Source organism: Arachis stenosperma, chromosome 9 (genome assembly GCF_014773155.1).
Source record: "Arachis stenosperma cultivar V10309 chromosome 9, arast.V10309.gnm1.PFL2, whole genome shotgun sequence".
In the NCBI taxonomy this organism is placed as follows: Eukaryota; Viridiplantae; Streptophyta; class Magnoliopsida; order Fabales; family Fabaceae; genus Arachis; species Arachis stenosperma.
In genome coordinates this window covers 106,998,374-107,012,901 of record NC_080385.1, presented here as the reverse complement: position 1 = coordinate 107,012,901, position 14,528 = coordinate 106,998,374, and the positions used below count along the sequence as shown (strand labels likewise).

General features: G+C 36.9%; 1 non-coding gene across 1 annotated transcript; it reads left to right on the top strand.

Moving 5' to 3' along the window:
- The first annotated feature begins 1,810 nt into the window (after window positions 1-1,810).
- Window positions 1,811-1,918, top strand: LOC130953318 (small nucleolar RNA R71). The gene has a single exon (XR_009075489.1). It is a non-coding gene; the product is annotated as a small nucleolar RNA R71 (small nucleolar RNA).
- The last annotated feature ends 12,610 nt before the right edge of the window (window positions 1,919-14,528 follow it).

Below are 14,528 nucleotides of genomic sequence, written 5' to 3'. Positions count from 1 at the left end.
ATCATGAACCTAATAAAACATAAAAGAACAATAAAAATATAGATAAATAAAAATTGGGTTGCCTCCCAATAAGCGCTTCTTTAATGTCAATAGCTTGACAGTTAGCTCTTATGGAGCCTCACAAATCATCAGAGCATTGTTGGGACCTCCCAACACCAAACTTAGAATTTGAATGTGGGGGTTCAACGCCAAACTTAGAGTTTGGTTGTGGCCTCCCAACACCAAACTTAGAGTTTGATTGTGGGGGTTCTGTTTGACTATGTATTGAGAGAAGCTTTTCATGCTTCCTCTCCATGGTTGCAGAGGAAGATCCTTGAGCTTTAAACACCAGGTAGTCCCCATTCAATTGAAGGACTAGCTCTCCTCTGTCAACATCAATCACAGCTCCTGCTGTGGCTAGGAAGGGTCTTCCAAGGATGATGGATTCATCCTTATCCTTCCTAGTATCTAAGATTATGAAATCTGCAAGGATGTAAAGGCCTTTAACCTTCACTAACACGTCCTCTACCAATCCATACGCTTGTCTTATTGACTTGTCTGCCATCTCTAATGAGAATGTGGTAGCTTGTACCTTAAAGATCCCCAGTTTCTCCATTACAGAGAGTGGCATACAATTTATACCTGACCCCAGGTCACACAAAGCCTTCTCAAAGGTTATGGTGCCTATGGTACAGGGTATTAAAAATTTACCAGGATCTTGTTTCTTTTGAGGTAAAGTTTGCTGAACCCATGTATCTAGTTCACTAATGAGCAAAGGAGGTGCATCTTCCCAAGTCTCATTACCAAACAACTTGGCATTCTGCTTCATGATAGCTCCTAGATATTGAGCAACTTGCTCTCCAGTTAGATCTTCATCCTCTTCAGATGAAGAATAGTTTTTAGAGCTCATGAATGGCAGAAGGAGGTTTAATGGAATCTCTATGGTCTCTATATGAGCCTCAGATTCCTTTAGGTCCTCACTAGGGGACTCCTTCTTGTTTGGGAGATGTCCCATGAGGTCTTTCTCATTGGGATTCACGTCCTCCCCTTCCTCTCTAGGTTCGGCCATTTTGATTATATCAATGGCCTTGCACTCTCTTTTTGGATTCTCTTCAGTATTGCTTGGGAGAGTACTAGGAGAAGTTTTCGGGACTTTTTAACTCAGCTGGCCCACTTGTGCCTCCAAATTTCTGATGGAGGACCTTGTTTCACTCATGAAACAAAAAGTGGCCTTAGACAGATCAGAGGCTATATTTGCTAAGCTAGAGGTGCTCTGCTCAGAATTCACTGTCTGTTGCTAAGAAGATGATGGAAAAGGCTTGCTATTGCTGACCCTATTTCTTCCTCCATTATTAAAGCCTTGTTGGGGCTTTTATTGATCCTTCCATGAGAAATTTGGATGATTTCTCCATGAGGAATTATAGGTGTTTCCATAAGATTCACCCATGTAATTTACCTCTGCCATTGCAGGGTTCTCAAGATCATAAGCTTCTTCTTCAGAAGATGCCTCTTTAGTACTGTTGGATGCATTTTGCCATCCATTTAGACTATGAGAAATCATGTTGACTTGCTGAGTCAACATTTTGTTCTGAGCCAATATGGCATTCAGAGCATCAATTTCAAAAACTTCCTTCCTTTGAGGCGTTCCATTATTCACAGAATTCCTCTCAGAAGTGTACATGAATTGGTTATTTGCAACCATGTCAATGATTTCTTGAGCTTCTGCAGGCGTTTTCTTTAGGTGAATGGATCCACCTGTAGAATGGTCCAGTGACATCTTAGAGAACTCAGATAGACCATAATAGAATATATATAAAATGGTCCACTCTGAAAGCATATCAGAAGGACACCTTTTAGTCATCTGCTTGTATCTTTCCCAAGCTTCATAGAGGGATTCACCATCTTTCTGTTTGAATGTCTGAACATCCACTCTAAGCTTGCTCAGTTTTTGAGGTGGAAAGAACTTAGCCAAAAAGGCCGTGACCAGCTTATCCCAAGAGTCCAGGCTATCTTTAGGTTGTGAGTCCAACCATGTTCTAGCTCTGTCTCTTACAGCAAAAGGGAAAAGCATGAGCCTATAGACTTCAGGATCTACTCTATTATTCTTAACAGTCTCACAGATCTGCAAGAACTCAGTTAAAAACTGATAGGGATCTTCTGATGGAAGTCCATGAAACTTGCAGTTCTGTTGCATTAGAGCAACTAGTTGAGATTTCAGCTCAAAATTGTGTGCTCCAATGGAAGGGATTGAGATGCTTCTTCCATAAAACTTGGAAGTAGGTGTAGTATAATCACCAAGCATCCTCCTTGCATTATTATTTTCGGCTGCCATCTCTTCTTCCTTTTCAAAAATTTCTGTCAAGTCCTTTCCAGAGGGTTGTGCTTTAGCTTCCCTTAGCTTCCTCCTTAGGGTCCTTTCAGGTTCAGGATCTGCTTCAAAAAGAATGTCCTTGTCCTTGCTCCTGCTCATATGAAAAAGAAGGGAACAAAAAATAATAATAGGGATCCTCTTTACCACAGTAGAGCGATTCCTTTATGTTAGTAGAAGAAGAAAAGAATAGAAGAAGGAAAGGAGGAAAATTTGAACTCAGAGAGAGGAGAGGGTTCGAATTTTTAGATGAAGATAAGTGTTAGTAAATTAATAAATAAATAGAAAAGAGATGAGAGAGGAGAAAATTCGAATATTAATTAAAAGAGAAGAAGAATATTTTTGTTTTTATTTTAATTATTAGTTAAAATTCGAAAATTAAGAAAAGAGGTAAGATAAAATTAAAATTTAAAGCAATTAGTTAATAAAAAAGAATTTTGAAAAAGGGAAAGGTTGATTTTCAAAAATTAGAAAGAGAAAAGTAGTTAGGTGATTTTGAAAAAGATAAGAAACAAACAAAAAGTCAATTAGTTAGTTGAACAAGATTTGAAAATCAATTTTGAATAGATAAGATGTAAGAAAAGATTTTTTAAATTAATTTTGAAAAAGATATGATTTAAAAAAGATATTTTGAAAAGATATGATTGAAAAAGATATTTTGGAAAAGATTTGATTTTTAAAATTAAAATTAATTACTTAGACTAACAAGAAACTAAAAGATATGACTCTAGAATTTAAAAATTGAACCTTTCTTAACAAGAAAGTAACAAACTTCAAATTTTTGAATCAATCACATTAATTGTTAGTAAAGTTTTCGAAATTTTGAAATAAAGATAAGAAAAAGATTTTGAAAATAAATTTTAAAAATTTTTGAAAATAATAAAAAATGAAAAAGATTTGATCTTTTTGAAAAAGATTTTGAAAAGATAGGATTTTAAAAATTGAAAATTTGACTTGACTTATAAGAAATAGCTAAGTTTTAAAATTTTTTGACTAAATCAACTCAAATTTTTGAAATTTATGAGAAAAAAAAGGAAAAGATATTTTTTATTTTTGAATTTTTAATGAGGAGAGAGAAAAACAACAAAAATGACTCACAACATGAAAATTATGAATCAAAACACATGATACATGCAAGAACACTATGAATGTCAAGATGAACACCAAGAACACTTTGAAGATCAAGATGAACATCAAGACTTATTTTTGAAGAATTTTTAAGAAAAGAAAAACATGCAAGACACCAAACTTAGAAATCTTCAATGCTTAGAAACTATGAATGCAAAAATGCATATGAAAAACACCAAAAGACACAAAACAAGAAAATATGAAGATCAAACAAGAAGACTTGTCTAGAACAACTTGAAGATCATGAAGAACATCATGCATGAGTTTTTGAAAAATGCATAAATTTTAAAAACATGCAATTGACACCAAACTTAAAAATTGACACTAGACTCAAACAAGAAACACAAAATATTTTTTATTTTTTTTTATTTTATAAATTTCTTTTGGATTTTTCGAAAATTTCTTTTTGGAAAACGAAAAAGAAGAAAAATTTTCGAAACATTTTTTAACACTTTTTGAAAATAAAATTACCTAATCTGAGCAACAAAATGAACTGTCAGTTGTCCAAACTCGAACAATCCACGGCAACGGTGCAAAAAACTTGATAGGCAAAATTGTGATTTACTCTTTTAATAACTCGAACAATTTTAGTAATGGCTCCAAAAACTTGGTGCACACTACTATGGTTCACTCACATTCCTCACAACTTCACACAACTAACCAACAAGTGCACTGGGTCGTCCAAGTAATAAACCTTACGTGAGTAAGGGTTGATCCCACGGAGATTGTTGGTATGAAGCAAGTTATGGTCATCTTGTAAATCTCAGTTAGGCGGATAATAAATGGTTATGGAGTTTTAAAAAATAATAATAAATAAAGTATAGAATAAAAGATACTTATGTAATTTATTGGTGGGAATTTCAGATAAGTGTATGGAGCTGCTTTGTTCCTGTTGAATCTCTGCTTTCCTACTGCCTTCCTTCAATCCTTCTTACTCCTTTCCATGGCAAGCTGTATGTATGGCATCACCATTGTCAATGGATACTTCCCATCCTCTCAGTGAAAATGGTCCAAATGCTCTGTCAAAGCACGGCTAATCATCTGTCGGTTCTCGATCATGTCGGAATAGAATCCATTGATTCTTTTGCGTCTGTCACTATGCCCAACAATCGCGAGTTTAAAGCTTGTCACAGTCATTCAATCCCTGAATCCTACTTGGAATACCACAGACAAGGTTTAGACTTTCCGGATTCTCAAGAATGGCCGCCAATAATTCTAGCTTATACCACGAAGACTCTGATTAAGGAATCCAAGAGATATTCACTCGTTCTAAGGTAGAACGGATGTGGTTTTTAGTCACGCATTCATAGGGATGGCTGATGATGAATGTCACGGATCATCACATTCATCATGTTGAAGTGCAACGAATATCTTATAACAAGAATAAGCTGAATTGAATAGAAAATAGTAGTAATTCCATTGAAACTCGAGGTACAACAGAGCTCCACACCCTTAATCTATGGTGTGTAGAAACTCCTCCGTTGAAAATACATAAGTGATCAAGGTTCAGGCATGGCCGAATGGACAGCCCCCAAAACGTGATCAATAGTCTCCTAAGATGAATAATAGAATAAAACTGAGACCAAAGATGTCTAATACAATAGTAAAATATCCTATTTATACTAGACTAGCTACTAGAGTTTATAGAATTGAGTAAAAGATGTAGAAATCCACTTCTGGGGCCCATTTGGTGTGTGCTTGGGCTGAGCTTGAGCTTTACACGTGCAGAGGCTTCTCTTGAAGTTAAACGCCAAGTTGTAACGTATTTTTGGCGTTTAACTCTGGTTCGTGACGTGTTTCTGGCATTTTACTCCAGAAAGCAGCATGGAACTGCCGTTGAACGCCAGTTTGTGTCATCTAAACGCGCACAAAGTATGGACCATTATATATTGCTGGAAAACCCTGGATATCTACTTTCCAACGCTGTTGAGAGCGCGCCATTTAGAGTTCTGTAGCTCCAGAAAATCTATTTCGAGTGCAGAGAGGTCAGAATCTAACAACATCAGTAGTCCTTTTTCAGTCTGAATCAGATTTTTGCTCAGGTCCCTCAATTTCAGCCAGAAAATACCTGAAATCACAGAAAAATACTCAAACTCATAGTAGAGTCCAAAAATGTGAATTTTTCATAAAAACTAATAAAAACATCCCTAAAAGTAGCTAGATCCTACTAAAAACTACCTAAAAATAATGCCAAAAAGTGTATAAATTATCTGCTCATCAGAGACCTTTACAGTAATCATCAATTCCTTCTTAAACATGAAAGATGAAGCAAAGCTGATTGAAGTGTTTAAAGCTCACAAGACAGCTTTAGGATGGAAAATTGATGACATAAGGGTATAAGCCTTGCCATCTGTATGCACAAAATCTTGCTAGAAGAAGATTCAAGACCAGTGGTGCAACCTCATAGGAGACTAAACCTAACCATGAAGGAGGTAGTTCAGAAGGAAGTAATGAAGTTGTTGAATGCTGGGATCATCTATCCAATTTCTGACAGTTCTTGGGTGAGCACAGTTCAAGTGGTGCCAAAGAAAGGTGGAATGACTGTCATCATCAACAAGAAGAATGAATTCATTTCCACAAGGACTGTAACAGGTGGAGGATGTGTATTGATTATAAAAGGCTGAATGAGGCTACAAGAAAAGATCACTTCTCTCTCCCTTTCATTGACTAAATGCTTGAAATATTGGCTGGCCATGCTTACTACTACTTCTTGGATGGATACTCTGGATACAATCAAATAGTTGTGGATCCCAAGGACCAAGAAAAGACTTATTTCACCTGTCCATTTAGAGTCTTTGCTTACAGAAGGATGCCCTTTGGGCTATGCAATGCTCCAGCAACCTTTCAAAGGTGTATGCTCTCCATATTCTCTAACATGGTAAAAAAATTCTTAGAGGTCTTTATGGATGATTTCTCTGTCTTTGGTAACTCTTTTGATACTTGTCTACATCATCTAACTCTTGTCTTGAAAAGATGCCAAGAAATAAATTTGGTTTTAAATTGGAAAAATGTCACTTCATGGTACTAGAGGGTATTGTTCTTGGGCATAAGGTTTCAAGCAAGGGTATAGAGGTTGACAAAGCCAAAATAGAGATCATAGAAAAGCTCCCTATACCAGCTAATGTAAAAGCAGTAAGAAATTTTCTTGGACATGCTGGATTTTACAGAAGATTCGTTAAAGATTTTTAACCGCTAAGCAACTTGTTAGTGGTTGACAATCCTTTTGTCTTTGATGATAATTGCAAGCATGCTTTTAAAACCCTGAAAAAGAAACTCACTACGATACCAATCATCACACCCCCAGAATGGGAACTTTCTTTTGAACTCATGTGTGATGCAAGTGATGATGTTACAATTGGTGCCGTACTGGGACAAAAGAAAGATAAGCTGCATCATGTTATATACTATGCAAGCAAAGTGTTAAATGAAGCACAAAAAAATTACACCACCAAAGAAAAAGAACTCTTGGCAATTATATATGCATTTGACAAATTTAGACAATACTTGATTGGTTCAAAAGTTATAGTGTACACTGATCATGCTGCTCTCAAGTATCTCATGTCTAAATAGGATGCCAAGCCAAGACTTATCAGGTGGGTGCTGTTGCTACAAGAATTTGACATTGAAGTAAGGGATAGAAAAGGAAGTGAGAACCAAGTTGCAGACCATCTGTCAAGACTACCACAGGAGATCAACCAAGATGCACCACAACCAGTGAATGAGAAGTTCCCAGATGAACATCTTCTTCAAGTTCAACAAGCACCTTGGTTTGCTGACATTGCAAACTACAAAATGGGAAGAAGAATTCCCCAAGAGTTCACCAGGCAACAAGTAAAGAAGTTGCTCAATGAAACCAAGAAATTCTTGTCTGATGAGCTCTTCTTATTCAAGAGATGTCCAGATGGAATGACCAGAAGGTGTGTTCTTGAAAATGAGATGAGAGACATACTGTGGCATTGTCATGGGCCAGCTTATGGTGGAAACTTTGGGCCAGGGAGGACAGCAGCTAAAGTGCTTCAAAGTGGATTTTATTGGCCAACCATATTCAAAGATGCCAGAGAATTTGTTCACCAATGCAATGAATGCCACAGGGCTGGAGGACTAATAAATAGGAATGAAATGCCTCAAAACTTCATTTTAGAAGTGGAATTGTTTGATCTCTAGAGTATAGATTTCATGGGGCCTTTTCCCCCATCCTATTCTTTCAAATACATTCTGGTAGCAGTGGAATATGTCTTCAAGTGGGTGTAGGCCATCGCAACAACTACATGTGATGCTCCAATTGTTCTTTAATTTCTCAAGAGACACATTTTTATCAGATATGAGGTGCCTAAGGGTTTTATTAGTGATGGTGGTAGCCATTTTTGTAATAGACAAATGGAAAAATTGCTCCACAAATATGGGGTAATTCATAAGGTAGCTACACCTTATCACCCACAGACCAATGGCCAAGCGGAGCTTACAAATAGAGAGTTAAAAAGAATCTTGGAGAAGACAGTTGGGACCACACAGAAAGACTGGGCAAGAAAATTGGATGATGCTCTATGGGCATATAGAACAACATTCAAAACCCCAATTGGGAAGTCACCCTTTCAGCTAATTTATGCCAAATCTTGTCTCCTTCCTGTGGAGCTCAAACATAAAGCCTTCTGGGCCACGAAGCTCCTCAATCTTGACTCTCAAGCAGTATGAGAGAAAAGGCTAATGCAACTTAATGAGCTGGATGAATTCATATTGGAAGCTTATGAGAATGCTAAGATATACAAGAAAAGAGCTCAAAGGTGGCATGACAAGAAAATTTCAAGAAGAGAGTTCAAGCTAGGGCAACAAGTGTTATTATTCAACTCTAGGCTCAAAATTTTTCCTGGGAAACTCAAGTCTAAATGGACTGGCCCTTATCTGGTGACTAAAGTCTTCCCATATGGAGCCTTGAACTTCTGAATGAAGCCACAAGGACACATTCATAGTAAATGGTCATAGAGCTAAGCATTACCTGGGAGGGACTTGGAACAAGGAGGAAAGCATTCATGAACTGAGATGAACAAGAATGAAGGACGTCAAGCTAATGACGATAAAGAAGCGCTTGTTGGGAGGCAACCCAACCAGAGGTAGTTTTTTTTTCCTAGCTATTTCAATAAAAGGGTTAAATATATTGATCTATATTGTAAAGAGCTAAGTTTGGTGTTGCACACCAAAACAAATTCAAGGGTGAATGTAGAATGCTAAGTTTGGTGTTCCACCAAAAATTTCATTAAAACATATTCAAACCTCCTGCATAAATAGTCACTGGCTCCAAACAATCAGGAAAACTACTTAACCATTGTTTGCTTTCTAGTTTATAGTTTGTTTTCTTTAATAAAAGCACAAGGATTAGTGTGTGTGTGATCAATTTGCTGCATAATAGACAGTGGCAAGAAACTAAGTTTGGTGTTCACACACCAAAATAAGTTTAAATCCTACAACCATTCATGCATGCTAACCATCTTCCAAGTGCTTGGAAAACAAGCAACTTCCAATAACTTTGAAGGAATTCAATCAATCTCTTGGAGGAACTATGCACCATCATCCAAGGACACAAAGAAGGATACAAAAGCCATGGAGGACGATGACAAAGGGAAAGCCAGAAGACACCACCAAGAGGTTGTATTGTTACTTAACTCCCTCTAATTTGAAGTGCTTTAGTTGGAAGTCTAATTGTACCCCTACTGATCAATTTACCTTTGTTTACATTCCTTTTGTTTGTTTCCTTTAATTGTCAGTCAGGTATGCTAGTCTGATTGCTGGCTTCATATGCACCCTACTTGAATGTATGCTTTGTTTCCCTTTACTTGAAGAAAAGAAAATGATAAAACAGAAAGTGAAATTGTCCAAGTTGGTAGGAATTATAATAAGGATACGTGGTGGTATCTATGGTTGATTGTTCAGTAAGCTCACTAATAAAAGATAAAGGTTAGAATGTTCCTTTGTAGTATGAACTTGATTGCTGTATGTGAAACCTTAGTAAATAAGTATCCTTGAAAGAAAGAAAGAGTAAGAAGAAAAGGAAGAAAAGCCAAAAAGTGGCAACAAAAATGAAAGAAGCAAAGAATAAAGCTAGACACCAATAGCTTGGACCTTAAGACATATGCCTGTGGTGCTTTTGTACTGGGATCTGCTTGGATGAGTAGGTTTTAAGAGGTGTTTTAACATTTGGTAACTTGGGTTAACTAACCTGGGATTATCAACCGAAAGTCCACTATCAAGAGCAACCTAGTTACAAAGCACTTAGTAACCCAAAGAGGTGCTTGGCACCAATGTTGTTCACATGAATTGTGAGGCAAGTGTCTCTGGTGTGTATGTGTTGACTGGAAATCAAGCTAAAAAGCTGTTGTAACACATAATACCTAGCTGCAAATAAAGTATAAGTTTCTTAGTAAAAGAAAAGCAAAAAAAAAAAATCAAACATCAAGGATCAATAAATAAAGGTTTCATAGTAGCACTATAGTTAACACTTATAGGAGCATCTCAAACCTAGAAACTAATAAAAGTAGAGCTTCAATTATATCCTGCATGAAACCCCATGAACATAGGCTGAATGCTTTCAAATAAGGACAAATATGCTTATTTGTTTTCTTTCATTCTTCTCATGTTCTATTGCTTGCTTGGGGACAAGCAAGATTTAAGTTTGGTGTTGTGATAACAAGTCATCTTAGGCTAGTTTTACTAGCATTTTTACATGTTTGCATTAGGTTTCATGTACTTTCTTGAGTAATAAGTAAGTGATTGGATTGGAATTTCATGTTTGTCTTAATTCAATCAAACATTGTTAATTTCATGCATTATCATGAGATTTATGCAAGATTTAATTAATTATTATGAAATGATGCAAAATCTTATGATTTTGGTTAGGCTTTGATTGGATGTTTGATTGATGACAGGTGAAGAGATGCAAGGAAGAAACAGAGAAAGAAGCAGGGCAGGAGAACGCTACGTTCATTTGAAGAACGCTATGTTTCCCTGCAGCATCACCTTTGGTGCTACGCTTACTTTCAAAGAGCGCTACACTCTCCAGTGATGCGTACACGTATAGGACGCGCACAGTTAGAACAAGCATTTTCAGAGATCCACGCGTATGCGTAGATGACGCGTACGCGTGGGTGTGATCTACGTCACTTTCTATGAGCGCTACGCTCTCTTTCAACGAGCGCCTGAGACAACATTCAAATTTAGGATTCAAAGTTGGCTATCGATGCTTACGCGTGAGTGAGCGTACGCGTGGATGCGTTATATGTGAAGAAGCACGCAAACGCATGGGTGAAGCAGCACCGTGGAAGTGACTTGGTGCAATCCACGCATACGCGTGAATGATGCGTACGTGTGGGAGATCGCTCTTGGCGCGAATGCTACACTCGTTTGGAAAGCGCTGTAGGGGACGCGTAGGAGACGTGTATGCATCAGTGAATGAGCGCTGCGCTCTCTTTGAGAACGCTACGATCTCCTGAAGCTAAATTGAAGCACCAATACGGACCCATTCTGACTTGCTTGAACCAAGGCCAAAAAGCCCAATCCAAGTACTTCAAGACTGAATTGAAAAGTGTATAAATAGAGGAGAATTTGATTTATTTAGGAAGTTGGCAAGGCCAGCAAATCTGAGAGAGTGAGAGACCCTAATTGGGAAACTCTGCACTCAATTTCACTTTTAGTTTTTCTTTTTTTTCTGCATTTTCTCTTCTTTTCTATTTTGTACTAGAGCAATGATTAACTAAACCCCAATTTCATTAGGGGGAGGAGCTCTATTGTAATTCCAATGAATCAATGAAATTTTTTATTTTTCTCAATTCAATTTTGTAGCTATTGGGTATCTTCTATTTTGATTGTGAATTATTCACTCCGAAAGGGGGTTTAATTCAACTGAATGTGGGTGTAAGCCTCGAAAGGGGAATCACCTTCATTAGAACTGAAGCTTTATCCTTCACAATTCTCCTAACCAATACCATTCGGGAGGAATTGAGGTTTTAAGAATTTGTGTGGCTTATGGATAAGAGAATGTGCTTTAACTCTTCTCATGACAATTAGATCAAGGAATTGGCAAGATTAATTGTGATTAGAGAGATTGGATTGCCAAGGAATTGGGATCCAATCAATTTTAATCTGCCATAGATCTACTCATATGATTGAGAAAAGAGTTGAGATCTAATTGATTCATGATGGATTATGATATCTCTAATCCCTAATGAATCATTTCCTTTAAATTTTTCCTTAATTTAGATCTCTCTGATTTTACTTCAATTTAAATTGTTACTTGCTGTTTTGATTTCCTGCACCCAATTTCCTTTATGATTCATGCAATTTAAGTTTTCTTGCAATTTAGATTCTGCAATTTTAATTTCTTGCAATTTAAGATTTAGTTGTTTACATTTCTTGCAATTTAAGTTTCAGCAATTTACTTTTCCAGTCATTTACATTCTGCACTTTAAATTCCTTGCAATTTATATTCTGTTAATCCGATTTCACTCAATTCATCAATATTTGCTTAACTAGAGTAATCACTCAACTAAAATTGCTTGATCCATCAATCCCTGTGGGATCGACCTCACTTTTGTGAGTTTTACTACTTGATGTGACCCGGTACACTTGCCGGTTAGTTTGTGTGGAATCGATTTTCCCTCATCAATCTCCGGTATGTACCTCAAGATTCCTCGTTATAGAGGGAGAATCGTATCCAACATATATCTCTAATTTTCTTTGGGGTCCCATTTTGGTGCGAGAAAGTGGTGCAATGGGAACATATATCGCACACCTGAATGTTCTTAAATGGGAAACATTTGGCTGATGGCAAAAAGCTAATTGTATAGGAGAGAACTGATGGTAACTTGTTGGCCTCAAACGAATAAGTACTGTGGCATGTAAAATAGCATACTCCCAAGCTGATGATGGGAGATTTGTTCTCATAAGGGTCTAGCAATCAATTTGAGGCGTTTGATAAGTGATTCTGCTAACCCATTTTGTGTATGAACATGAGCTATTGGATATTCAACACTTATTCCATTAGCCATACAATAAGCATCAAAGGCTTGGGAAGTAAATTCACCAGCATTATCAAGGCGAATTGCTTTGATTGGAGTTTCTAAAAACTGTGCTTTTAATCGAATAATTTGAGCAAGTAATCTTGCAAATGCCAGGTTGCGAGAAGACAATAAGCACACATGTGACCATCTCGAAGATGCGTCTATTAGGACCATAAAATATCTAAAAGATCCACATGGTGGATGAATAGGTCCACATATATCTCCTTGAATCCTTTCTAGGAATTTAGGAGACTCAAATCCAATCTTTACTGGTGATGACCTTAAAATTAGCTTTTTCTTAGAACATGCAGCACAAAAAAATTCACTGGATTTAAGAATTTTCTTGTTCTTTAGTGAATGTCCATGGGAGTTTTCAATAATTCTCTGCATCATGGTTGTTTCTGGATGACCTAATTGATCATGCTATATATATCAAGAAAATGTTATTGATATCTAAATTCATTGTTGACATTTTCTTACATATTATATAGCCTGCTTTATTGAACAAACAGAGAAAAATTCATTTCAAAACATATGCACAAAGTAACTGAAGAGTAGGACAATGCTAATACAAACTGGAATTCTTGCACTAAAAGGCCTTTTCAAACCCACACATTCAACACATTATTAAAAAAAAGCACATACCTTGCATTAAATCAAGGAAACGTTCTAATTTGACTTGATATAAATTCACTTTGTCCTAAGAATACATAAGTCAAACATTTCAATCACACAAACAGAAAGAAATAAGCATGCAACAAAGTTGAAGCTCATTTGGTTTTCATTTATAAGCCGTAACATATACTATGACAAAATCTTCACAAAGAAGTTCTTCATGAACATAAAAATTTCAACAAAAGAAACATAAACCAAATAAACCATTTTACAAAACTAGCATAAAATCACAAGTTCTGATTTAATAGCATGATCACATGGGTGAAACCCACTACACCTCAAATTCATTGTAGACAACAGAACAATGATTATTAAGGAAAAATCAAAACATTGCATTGAAGCAGAATAAAAAAAATTGACATAGTCAAATTATAAAGTGCTAAGACAGAATCAAAAAAAAATTAAAGACAATAGAATCACAAAATATCATAATCAATTTTCAAGAACATCACTGACAAACACATATTAAGATTAGAATATCAGTAAACGACATATCAAGAATCCTAAAAGAATATCTTCAAGAGCACATAGGTGGAGTGTGGTGGGAATGGAGCAGAGGAGGGTGGAGCCAGGCAAAACTAGAGAAGAGAAGGGATGGAGCACATTGGAATAGTGAGGACGCAACAGAACAGGGGCTGTGCGATGAAAGAACGATGCAAGACATTTGTAGTGGATACGACGGCTTCGAGCAGTGGTGGAGACGACTGTTGCGGGGAAGGAGACTTCGAGCAGTTACGACAGGGGTGGTGACACGATGGTAGCTGGATGGAGCATGTGTGGGAGTGAGCGAGGAGCTCAAAGGAGAAACGGTGTTACTGCCTGGTACTCTGCTAGTGCTAATACCTGAGTGAGGGTATTTGGGTTATTTCTTAGCCTCTGGATTACCGTTTCCAATATATATTTTTCGGTTAATTAAATGGCGTCTAATAAACCACTATTTCATGATTTATATTGTATTTAATTGAGTGGTTTTATCAAGCTTTTCACCCACTTATTCATAAGATTTGTATAATTTTACAATTCCTTCCTAGTTTAGTTCTATGATTGAAAACATGCTTCTTCGGTCTTAATTTAGCTAATCTTAATCCTCTCTTATTACCATTCGATGCCTTGATCTGTGTGTTAAGTGTTTCAGGCTTCATAGGGTAGGAATGACTTAGAGAATAAAGAAGAAGCGTGCAAAAATGGAAGGAACACAAGGAATTGAGGAGATGACCAGCGAGAAGTCATGCGGTCGCATGGCTCACACGACCATGCAAAATGGAAGAAATCAGAGTGACGCGTTCGTGTGCCTGACGCGACCGCGCGGATTGGAAGCTGCACGAACAACG